At 44.1% G+C, this 12,123-nt stretch overlaps 1 protein-coding gene across 1 annotated transcript in view; it reads left to right on the forward strand.

Annotated features, from left to right (window-relative positions):
• The window catches only part of LOC122808202 (rootletin-like), a 295,087-nt gene that overhangs the window by 267,344 nt on the left and 15,620 nt on the right, over positions 1–12,123 (forward strand). The window lies entirely within an intron of this gene.

The raw sequence follows: 12,123 nt of genomic DNA on the forward strand, positions 1-12,123 counted from the left end.
GTTTATAACAGATACACAGACTGAATGTTTATGTATTTATTTGTTTGTTTATTTGCTTTTGATTGCTGGAAAAGTCCGCCTGGGCAAAGCATATATTCAGTAGAGGCCGTGGGAGGAAAGCTCCTCATTGTATGCACTTGTAAGAAATAACAGTAAAATTGTACTATATAGCACATGACTATATATATTAACCACATTATAATCACTATGTATGCATTTACAGCATGTTAAGGTCAGACACATCTATATACCGTAGTGTTATACATCATGTAAAACACACATCAATAGAACATGTAGCATTATTTTGCTATGTAATGTACTCCTACTGTAATTTTAGCAGCTAGACAATAGATGAGGCATATGCATAGTTTAATTAGTTAAATTAATTTGAGACTTATAACCAGAAGATGACTGTAGCACAAGTGCAAGAATTTTGCAATACTCGTTTGACTTTTATGCTTTAGGAGAGGCTTAAAAATGTTATTGGTACAAAGGCAGGATTGTATCATTGTTAGGTATGATTTAATGAGGGTTATAAATTACAGATGGGATGAGATGTAGAATAAGAAATGTTGTAGTAGTAGGGTTGTTATAATTGTATAGCTTCTCATACTTATTTATATTAAACTTGAATCTGCTATGCTGTATACTATCGTGCTGGAAAGCAGGAACTAGACTTCATTTCAAAAGGACTTCTGAAATTATTTCATTTCAAGTGAGTTCTTCTTTTTATTGGTCAGCAGTTATTTAAAAAATCCTGCAACCATGTTTGCCAGATCCCTCCCCATTAGATGAAGTATGCTACCTGCTGTAGTCCCTCATTTCTTTCTTGCCATTTTCTGTCCACATGTACTTAAATCTACCCTATGCCTTCGAGAAACTTACCCATGCTTGCCAGTCAGAATGTAAACAACGTGCAGTGCCTCTCTCTCTGCTGATGTCAGGACCACCCACTCTCTGTTGGGCTTCCTTCTATGGCTGACTCTGAGTGCCGGAAGTAGACTGAACAGATGTGTAAGAACATTTTGCCACAGGTAGTAGGAGATGTGATTAGCTGCACAGACACAGACTTTCCAATTGACTTGGTCCTCACTTAAACCTGTCCCTGTGCCATTCACGTTTGTACCACATTATTGCTGAACTTATTCAGTTTGATCCATGTCTCTGGTGGTGACGAGTATTGGCCACACATTCCAAGAGGTCTAGATTTTTCCATTTAATAGCCGCATTGTTTTACGTACTAAAACTGAGGAATCTTCACTGCCTGCTGTTTTAGGAATAATGATAGTTCATCTGTAGGTCTCTCCTAGTCAGGATTTTCCTTCTTTAGGAAGATATTAGTGATGATAATGGGGTGCCTTAAAGTGGGCTGAGAATTCTTGTACATCTTCTTAAATGGTTAAAACATATTTCAGACAGGAGATCTGTAAAAGCTGATCAGTCCTACTTTGGACTTGGTCTGGAAACATCCTGATTCAAGGCCTTCTGTACTTAAACTAGCAGATCATCTTTACAGGCAGAGTCTAATTTCCTCACACTTATGGAGAAAAATGTAAAGGTGGATTCTGTTGCCTTTTATGCTGTATTATATAAATCACAAGACCCATAAGCCTGTTTTTCTTTCTCTATACACGGAATCTTGTACAAGGCATGTGACAGGCCAGAAAGTTTATTTTAGAATTACCAGTGACAACTTCCATATTTGTTGCTGGCCTATGTCTGAAGGGCTGTACATGCAAAGAATGATTTGGCAAAATCACTGTCCTGTTCATAACCTGCTAAAAAGCAGGTGTCATCTGATTCCATTTCTAGAATAGGGTATTATTGTTTTCCAGATGCTGAATAGCTGATAGATGATTATAGAAATGTGCTAAGGATTATTATGGTTGTTAAAATCAGCAACCACTTTAGTGCTCGATATCTATGAACATGGCAACATAAAATTTAGAAAAAATGCATCTTGGGTAACATGGGGGGGCACCCAACCCTTACTAAATAATTTCTCAGATTGCACCAGTAGGATTAAAATTTTCAAGATCATGGATGTAGAACCTCTCTGAAGTGATTGATCGTACAAGTCATTACCGTGAATGACGTTTTTATCTTCCTAATAAACATCGTTTTACATGTATTCCACATAGAAGCGTCTACACTCATTCAGTTTTCCATTGCTGAGTCCCACACTTGATGATTTCCTAGGTTTTGCTTGTGGGCCCAGTTCAACCTCTTTTCATGTCTATAAGAAAGAATGTAATAATAATAATTGAATCGTGAATCCTGCCTTTAGTTTTTGCTTAAAATGCTTCCAGCTCAGATGCCTGGGGTTTTGGTACATTTTGTTTTGTTGTTTATGTATTGCAGCTTGATATTTCTTTTTGTCATTTAATTTTTACTTTTGGAGTAGTTCTGCTTTCTGTCTTATTTTGTGTGGCACATTCTTGCTTCACAGGATGTGTACCCCTTTTTTGGGAGGGATGCTGGTCATACTTTAGTAGCTTATTCTTGGTGCCTGTGGTTTGCTTAACCGATCCCTTTTCCAGGATGGAGGAATATTCTGAAACCTCTGCTTGCTAAAAAATTTTGGGGTTTGTTCACTGTCTGATGTTCTTCGTGTTTCACTATTGCAGTCATCACACTTGGGTTATCTGCTTGCAGGTAGCCCTCAGTCGGCCCAAATACCAGAGACTTAGTATTTCTGCATCGGTTGCTGTCGCTCCAGGACTGACGTCAGTTTGTCAGGGGTATAAAAACAGGCAGCCGACACCATTGCATCAGTCTTTCTTGCAGAGGAGCCCGAAGCAGAAGCAGTTCTTATGAGTGCCGGTCAGCTGCTACCTGAGGTTTTGTTTTCAAATTGAGTTATTCTGAAGTCTTTTAAAGCTAAGTACCCCATTTGGGACCCTTTTTTTCTTGCTCTAACCGATGTCAGAAAAAGTTAACAATTGTCTTGCCTGTGGAAAGCAAATACCATACCGAGATTTCCATTCTTACTGTGTCACATGTTTAGACCCAGACCATGACGTACCTTGCGTCGGTTGTGTGCCTTGTTCAACGCCCAAACTATTCGTCGTCGGGCCCTTATTGTCGCTAAATACTTTTGTTCTCGATCTCTGTATTCCGATATGACTTCGGTAAGCCATCTGACTACTGATCTTCTGAAAAAAACGTAAGGATAAAGACAGACAGAACGCGCAGTTTTAGAGCTGCCGACGACCATTCCGTTAAGCCAGTCACCAGTTCGCCGACACTCAGTGAGGCACTTTCGCAGCTCCTGATGCCCACTTCAGTGGATTTCCAGGCCTCTGCCGAGACCCGTTTAGAGTCCGGTATGTCGCGAGACTCTTCTTCGACTCCAGAACCTGCGGATGTCTCTACCTTGGATGGGTCCGGAGCCACTGAACAGGCACCGGCTTCTGAGGAAGTTCTTCGCACTACCGATGTTCGACTCAAACCGAAGACTTCTTTCGCATCTTCAGTTCTGTCTAAAACTACCGAGTTTCTAAGGCCAAGAGTACGCGCTATGCCTAAAAAAATGAAAACCAAAGTGCATGCACCTGCTCCCTCGCCACAACATCAAATGCTTAAAATGGCAGAAGACCTTATTATGATGATTAGGAGAAGTCAGCCTTCCCCTGCTAAGAGAAATAGAGACCTGTCCCCAGCAGCTTCAACAGACCAAGAGTCCAACAACTCTGAGGTCTCTGATTATAAAGACATGCCGTTATCTACTTATGAAGATTCAGATGCAGAGGAATCCACTCCCTCTGCTTCTCCTCCTGAGGATTTTTCTTTTGGTGAAACCTTACATACTTTAAGAGAGCATTTCCACTGGGAATGCCAAGACTATCCTCGGTCCAAAAAGAGACTCAGAGAATTTCTAGATTTGCCACAACATAGGCCTTACCATCAGTCCTGGATGTTGTTGATGATGTCTTTATTGAATCCATTTGGACAGGGATTCCAGAGCTTTAGATAGATGGGGTAAGAAAGTATATACCTCTGCAACTCTTGCCATTAGGGCTTTGAATTCTCAGTTTCACATGCTGAAATACCAACAACATATTATGGAACTTATTAAGGAAAAAATAGCTACCTTTACAGACTGTGCAGAAAATAAAGAATCGCATGAGCTGATGTGTTCTGCAAGCCAAGTCAGCAAGCATACCTAACAGTGTGGCTTTGATGCCCTTTAATCATCTTACAGGGCAGCAGTCACTGGTTCCATACTGAGAAGGCATGCTTGGCCGAAGGAGCAGACCTTGCCAGACCATGTCAAAACAAAGTTATTAGACGCTCCTTTAAACAAGGAAAATCTGTTTGGCACCAAAGCAGAAGAGGTTCTTAAAAAGATGGAAGAAAACGCTAAATCTATGCAGACAGTCAAAGAATTCTTGCAAGTACTGCCTCCTAGATTCAGTAGGCATTGCTCCTCGAAACATTGGTCCTTTCCAGCCCCCTCTAGGCCATCTCAAACTAGACCCAGGGGAAACTGACCCCCCAGACTACAGTCTCTGGCTATGCAGAGATCTAAGCAATGGAGTGCCTCCACCTCTAAAGCAGGGAGTGCTAAACCACCCCCTTACGGAAAGAATTCCCAATGACTTTTCAACTCCACTCTCCATCTCTGCCCAACTGCTTGTGCCACTAGGAGGAAAGCTTGCCCTTCATGCAAAAAACTGGCTTTCCATCACCAAAGACCGATGGGTCCTCAACATTGTATCCTAGGAGTACAAATTTTACTTTCACTCACTACCAACCCCAAAAGGGTTCCCAGACCTTCCTCCAAACCAGTGGGCAGAGGCACAAAACTAAGTTCAATCCCTGATCTCTGTAAGAGCAATTCAACCTGTTCCTGTGGAACAAATAGGTCAAGGATTTTATTCCAGACTTTTCCTGGTAACCAGAAAAGAGGGCACTTGGCGCCCAATCCTAGATCTTTCAATTCTCAACACCTTCCTGTGGTACCAAAATTCAAAATGCTCACCCTGCAGCAGCTTTTGCCTATGATAGCCAAAGATGCCTGGTTAGTCACCCTAGACTTAAAAAGAGGCCTACCTGCACATCCCTATAAGGAAGTCATGCAGGAAATATCTATGCTTCGTGGCAGGATCTATGCATTACTAGATGATGTTCTTCGTGTTTCACTGTTGCAGTCATCACATTTGGTTTATCTGCTTGCAGATAGGCCTCAGCCAGCCTGAATACCAGAATCTTGGGATTTCTGTGTCGGATGGTGTTGCTTCTACCATGATGTCAGGTCGTCAGGGGTATAAAACATGCAGCCGATGCCATTATAGGTTCATAGGTTCATACTAGGCTATCTGCCCTAGGGCATTTATAAGCCTAGCCAGAGTGTGTTTGGCTTTCGCCACCCATTTTAAATTAATTTTGCTATGCCTTTTTCTGAGGTTAGTATACTGTGCCTCTGTCTAACAGTGACACAGAAGTGATAGCCGGGGTAAACCTACGATCTCCCATCCACTCATCAAGATTCCTCTTGAAGAGAGTCAATGTGGGACTCTGCCTAACCTGGACTGGGATTTTATTCCAGAGTGAAGGGAGCCTCTGGGTTATGAATCTGTCCCTCCAGCATGTCCTATTTATTTCAGTGCTGAGGTTCAAGTCTCGAGCGTAGCTCGATGGAATTTGGATTTTCTGAGGTGCAGCATGTCCATTAATTCGGGTTGGACATGGCTTTATACGTCAGGCACAGATCGCCTCTGAGCAGGCGGTATGCCACTGAGTAGAGCTGGAGTTTCTTTAACCGGGCAGCATATGGCATCTGTTTGAGCCCTTTGATCCTCTTGGTGATGTACTTTTGGGGTCTTTCCAGTTGCTGCAGGTGTCTGGTAAGGTACATCCCAAAAGGGGCATTGTACTCAATTATGGGCCTGATGAGGGATGAGTAAAGAGGTACGATGACCTCCCCTGATCTAGATGTGAATCCCTGATTAGGTGGGCTATATAAAATGTTTTTCTAACCACTTTGGCCATGTGGTTGTCAAATGAGAGATTGCTATCAACTTGGGTCCCCAGGTCCCTAATGACTTCTTCTGTACTTAATGGATTACCACCTATGTGGTAATTTGTGGGCACTTTGTTTTTGCCAAAGGGGATGATTATACACTTTTTGGCGTTTAGCTTGAGGCCATGGCTCTGGCACCAGTTGTCTGTTTCTATGAGGCCCTTTTGGGGGATGCTTGTGTCGGCTGGAGAGTTGATTATGGCGCCCAGTTTGCAGTCATCTGCGAACTTGGTCAGCCACAGTCCTTCAGTGTTGGCCTGTACCGCCGAGAAATATATACCGAACAAGAGAGGTCCCAGGACTGAGCCTTGTGGGACGCCACTTGTAACTGGTTTGGAGTCTGACATGGCTCCAGCAATTCTAACCATGTGGGTTCTATCCTTGAGCCAGTTTGCAACCCATCTAGTGACATAGGGGTTTATATTTAAGCTGGTGATCTTATCTATAATGCCTGAGTGGGGTATTGTATCGAAGGCTTTTGCGAGGTCCAGGTAGGCTGTGTGGACCACCTTCCCCTCGTCAATGGCCTTGGTGACTGTTTCAAAGAAATTGACCAGGTATAAGAGGCAGGATCTGCCCTTAACAAAGCCAAACTGGGTAGGATCCAGTGTCTGTAGGTCCCCAATATCTTTATTTATGAGGTTCATGATGATCCTTTCCATAGCTTTGCAGACGAAGCTAGTCAGGCTTATGGGGTGATAGTTTCCAGGATCCGTTGAGGCACCACCTTTGTGGAGAGGGACCACTGTTGCTGTACGCCACTCTTTGGGTACATATCCTGTAGTAAGGCTAAGATTGAACAGTAGTTTTATGTTTGGGTTTAGCTCTTCTTGGAGTTCATGTAGGACGCAGCCCGGGACACCATCTGGTCCCATTGATGCTGTGTTTTTTGCTTTGGAGAGGGCGGCTCTTACCTGGGCATCTGAGATGTCAGGGGGGCAGCAGTCTGTTGGGATAGATATTTGCCCTTTTGGTGGGGGGAGGGGGGAGAAGTTTGCACTGAACCTGTCAGCTAGGATGTCTTTCTTGCCATGCAGAGCCTGAAGCAGAAGCAGTTTGCAAGTGCCGGTTGGCCGCCTCCTGAAATTTCCGTTGTTTGAGTTTCAGACCTGAAGTCTTCTAAAAAATAAGTAACTGTTGGGGATCCTTTTTTCTTGCTCTAACTGATGTCAGAAAAAATTAATAATTGTCTTACCTCTGGAAAGCAAATACTTCACAGAGATTTTCATTCTTACTGTGTCACCTGTTTAGGCCCAGACCATGACTTCCCTCGCTGTTGGTTTTGTGCCTTGTTCAGTGCCCAAACTATTCGTCATCGGGCTATTTTTTGTCGCTAAATTCTTTTGCTCTCGAGTTCCGTATTCTAAAGTGGCTTCGTTAAGCCATCCGACTACCGTTCTTTCGAAAAACCGTAAGGATAAAGACAGACCGCATAGGTCCAAAACTGCCGATGATGCTACCGTTAAGCTAGTCCCCAGTCTGCCGGTTCTCAGTGACGAGCTTTTGCAGCCCCTAATACCCACTTCTATAGATTCTCAGGCCTCTACTGAAACCCATTCGGAGTCCTTTATACCGCAAGATGCTTTTTCGACTATAGAACCTGCTCTACCTTGGATGGGTCTGGAGCCACTGTGCAGGCACTGACTTCTGAGGGTGTATTCAGGCCTTCCAGTTTTCATATTAAACTGACGACTTTGTTTCAAACCAAAAATACTGAATTTCTCAGGCCTAGAGTTCGCACTATGCCTAGGAAACAGACAACTAAAGTGCATTCTCAGGCCCACATGACACAAAAACAAATGCTTAGAATGGCTGAAGACCTTATTACTTTAATTAGGGGAAGCCAGCCTTCCCCCTCAAAAAGACCAAGAACTGATTTGCCTTCTGATTCTTCAGATCAGGAATCTGATAACTCTGACCCCTCTGATTACCAGGACATACCCTTATCCACCTATGAGGATTCTGATGCAGTGGATTCCATTCCCTCTGCTTCCCCACCAGAAGATTTTTCTTTTCTTTTGGTGAAACCCTGCATACCCTTAGAGAGCATTTCCGCTGGGAGAATCAGGACTATTCTCAGTCCAAAAAGACTCAGGGAATTTTTAAACTTGCCTCAGCACAGGCCTCTAGCTATCCCCCCTGTTCTGGAAATTGCAAATGATGTCTTCTTGGACTTCAGCCTTACCCCTGATACTTTGCCTCCAACTCCCAGGAAACCTGACAGGTACTATAGAGTACCTTTCATCCACAAATTCCTCTTTAAGAATCCTGCTGTGGATCCAGAGACCATTTCCCAGGGACCTAAAGGCATTAAGGCTACAACGGCCAAAAATCCAACCCCTTCGGACAGGGATTCTAGGGCTTTAGACAGATGGGGTAAGAAGGTATACACCTCTGCTACTCTTGCCATCAGGGCTTTAAATGGCCAGTTTCATATGTTAAAGTATCAGCAACATATTATGGAACTAATTAAACAGAAAATGATGTTGATTCCTGATTGTGCAGAATATAAAGATATACAAGAGTTAATGCATTCTGCTAAACCAAGTTGTTAAAGATACTTTGCAATGTGGTTTTGATGCCTTAGAAGCATCTTGCAGGGCTGCTGTCACTGGGTCTGTTCTTATAAGGCATGCTTGGCTTAAGGAACAAACCTTGCCAGACCATGTCAAAGCAAAATTACTAGATGCACCATTAAACCAAGAGTATCTATTTGGCAATAAAGTAGAAGTCCTCAAAAGGATGGAGGAGAAAGCTAAATCTTTGCAAACTGTTAAAGATTTCTTACAGGTACAGCCACCTAGATTCAGTAGACATTGGCCTTCTAAATACTGGTCTTTTCCAGTCCCTCCCAGACCTTCTCAGTCCAAACCCAGGGGCAGCAGACAACCAAGATTACAGTCTCGGGATATGCACAGATCTAAGCAATGGAGTGCTCCCACCTCCAAAACAGGGAGTAGTAAGCCACCATCCTATGGTAAAATCTCACAATGACTTATCCTTAACTGTTCCAAGCCTTGCCCAAGTACTTGCACGTTTAGGTGGGAAAAACTGCCCTGCATGCCAAAAACTGGGAGAACTTTACCCAGGACAGATGGGTCTTAAACATTGTTTCCCTGGGATACAGATTCCACTTCCACTCACTCCCAACCCCAAGCGGATGGCCAGACCTCCCCCCAAACCAGTGGGCAGAGGCCCAAAAGCAAGTGCTTTCTCTTCTCAGTATCAAGACTGTTCAACCTGTCCCAGCAGAACAAAGGGGACAAGGCTTTTATTCCAGACTGTTTCTGGTACCCAGAAAAGAAAACTATTGGCGTCCTGAATATGTCTATTCTCAACACCTTTCTGGTGGTTCCAAAATTCAAAATGTTACTCTCCAACAGCTGCTTCCTATGCTAGCCAAGGACTCCTGGCTAGCAACCCTAGACTTAAAAGAAGCTTATCTGCACATCCTCATAAGGGAATCTTGCAGGAAATACCTACGTTTCAGAGCAGGCTCTATGCACTATCAGTTCTCTGTACTTCCCTTTGGCTTATCTACTGCGCCCAGGGTATTCACAAAATGCCTAGCACCAGCCATTGCATATTGCAGGCAGAGAAGAATTCAAATTTACCCATACTTGGACGATTGCCTGATTCAGGCAGACAGTCAGGAATTACTACAAAAGCACCTGACGTTTGTAAAGAGACTTCTAACTTCACTGGGGTACACCATTAACAAAAAGAAATCACATCTGGTACCCAGCCAACAGATTGTATTCCTGGGAACAAGCTTGAACACAACTTCCCAGATGGCATTCCTCACTCCAGAAAAACAAATTTATTTGACAGACTACTTCAGTGTACTCACCACCAAAACCCAGCTATCTGCAAGAAAAATACTGCAACCCCTAGGGTTCATGGCCTCTTGCATTCTACTAATTTCATATGCAAGACTGCATATGAGGAAACTTCAGTGGTACTTAAAAAGTCTCTGTTGTCAATATTCTCAGGACCTGGAAACAATGATACCTATCATTCCTTGCCTAAGGACAGAGTTCCTTTGGTGGGCAGAGGCCTGCTACCACAACAAGAGACTCCCTTTCACTCAACACCCTGCTGCCCAAACCCTAACAACAGATGCATCAGACTATGCATGGGGGGCTCACATGGCAGGACAATGCATGCAAGGCAAATGGAGCATAAAGCAAATGCACCTGCATATCAGTCAAAAAGAAATGTTAGCTGTACAGAATGCTCTGACAGCCTTCAACTGCCTTATTCTTCCAGGACAACTATTGATAAAGACAGACAACACCACAGTTATGTGGTACATAAACAAGCAGGGGGAACCCATTCCTACCCACTCTGCAGATTAGCCATGGCTCTATGGAACACAGCCTTGAGCAACCAAGTGTACCTGCAAGCTCAGTTCCTACCAGACAAACTAAATTCACTGGCAGACGACTTAAGCAGAAATCTCATGGACCCACATGAGTGGAAACTGAAACCCAAAATATTCAAGTTTTTGAGGCACAGGTGGGGAGCACCAGAGGTGGACCTCTTTGTTTCCCCTCAGAACTATCAATTGAGCAAATATTGCACCAGATCTCCCCGCAGCCATGTTTGGAAAGTGGATGCCCTGTCCTTTACCTGGGAAACCCTCTCAATATATGCCTTTCCCCCTCTGCCCCTCCTCTCAAAGGTTCTACTAAAGATCAAACAGGACAAGCCAAGGACAATCCTAATTGCACCAGACTGGCCACGCCAGCACTGGTACCCTCTTTTGTGCAGTCTGACAGTAGTGCCACCATGGCACCTGCCTCAGACCCCTTCCCTGCTGTCCCAGAAGGAGGGCCAGATTTTGCACTCTCAGCTACAGACCTGAACCTAGCAGGCTGGCTCATTCCCATGAACTCATCACCAGCAACCCTCAGTAAGCAGGTGCTGGATGACATCCTTGAGGCAAGGAGGCCTAGTACTAGGAAATCCTATTCGGAAAAGTGGAAAAGATACTGTTCCTGGAGCCAATCTCAGGGAATGGACACAACTGTGCCCAGCTTACCTCATATACTAGATTACTTAACAGAAATGCTCCAGAAAGGCCTATCCTTCTCTTCAATTAAGAGTCATGCCTCTGCCATCTCAGCTCATTATAATACTGAGCCACTCCTCTTCTCTCATCCTCTGGTCAAACAGTTCCTGAGAGGAGCCAAAAATTTAAGACCCCCCCCCCCCAGGAGAGCTCCCATTCCAGCTTGGGACCTTAACTTTGTATTGGAAAAGCTCACGCTTCCGCTCTTTGAACCTGCTGCTACAGCAGAGTTAAAATTCCTCTCATGGAAAACAGCTTTACTACTAGCCATCACTTTAGCAAGAAGAGTGTCTGAATTGCCGGCCCTTATGGCCATGGAACCCTTCATTATCTTCCATGTGGACAGGGTTTCCCTCAGGACTAACCCATCATTTGTGCTCAAGGTGTTATCTAGTGTGGCTTTAAACCAAGCCCATTCATTTGCCAACTTTTTTTCCCTAATCCTCAGAATAAAGGGGAAAGAATCCTGCACTCCCTGGATGTGCACAGGCAGCTTAGGTTCTATCTGGACAGGACCAAGCCTTTCAGAAAATCTGACCAGCTGCTAGTCAGCTTTGCTGCAGGGGCAGAGGGCAAGCCATTTCAAAACAAACCATTTCTAAATGGATAGCACACTGCATCCATTTCTGCTACAAACACCATGGGAAACCTACCCCACAGGGGATCAGAACACATTCCACTAGGGCTACATCAACCTCTACAGCATTTCTCAGGGGGTCCATACCAGGGACATCCTGGAAGCTGCAATCTGGAGCTCTGTACACAATTTCACCAAGCATTACCACTTGCCTCATCATCATCATCATCGTCCCCTTTTTCCCATTTACATGGGGTCGGGGTATCGTATTAACTGTCGCCAACTCTCTCGATTCAGTGCCACTCTCCTGACTTCTTCAACACTCATGCCTGACTGTCCCAGATCTTTCACACAATCCATCCACCTCTTTGCTGGACGCCCTCACTTCCTCTTACCTTCTTCCTGTCTGTCCCAAATCTCCCTCACCAGATTGTCTTCTGCTTTTCT

Source organism: Protopterus annectens, chromosome 8.part0 (genome assembly GCF_019279795.1).
Source record: "Protopterus annectens isolate FY-2018-M chromosome 8.part0, PAN1.0, whole genome shotgun sequence".
NCBI lineage: Eukaryota > Metazoa > Chordata > Ceratodontiformes > Protopteridae > Protopterus > Protopterus annectens.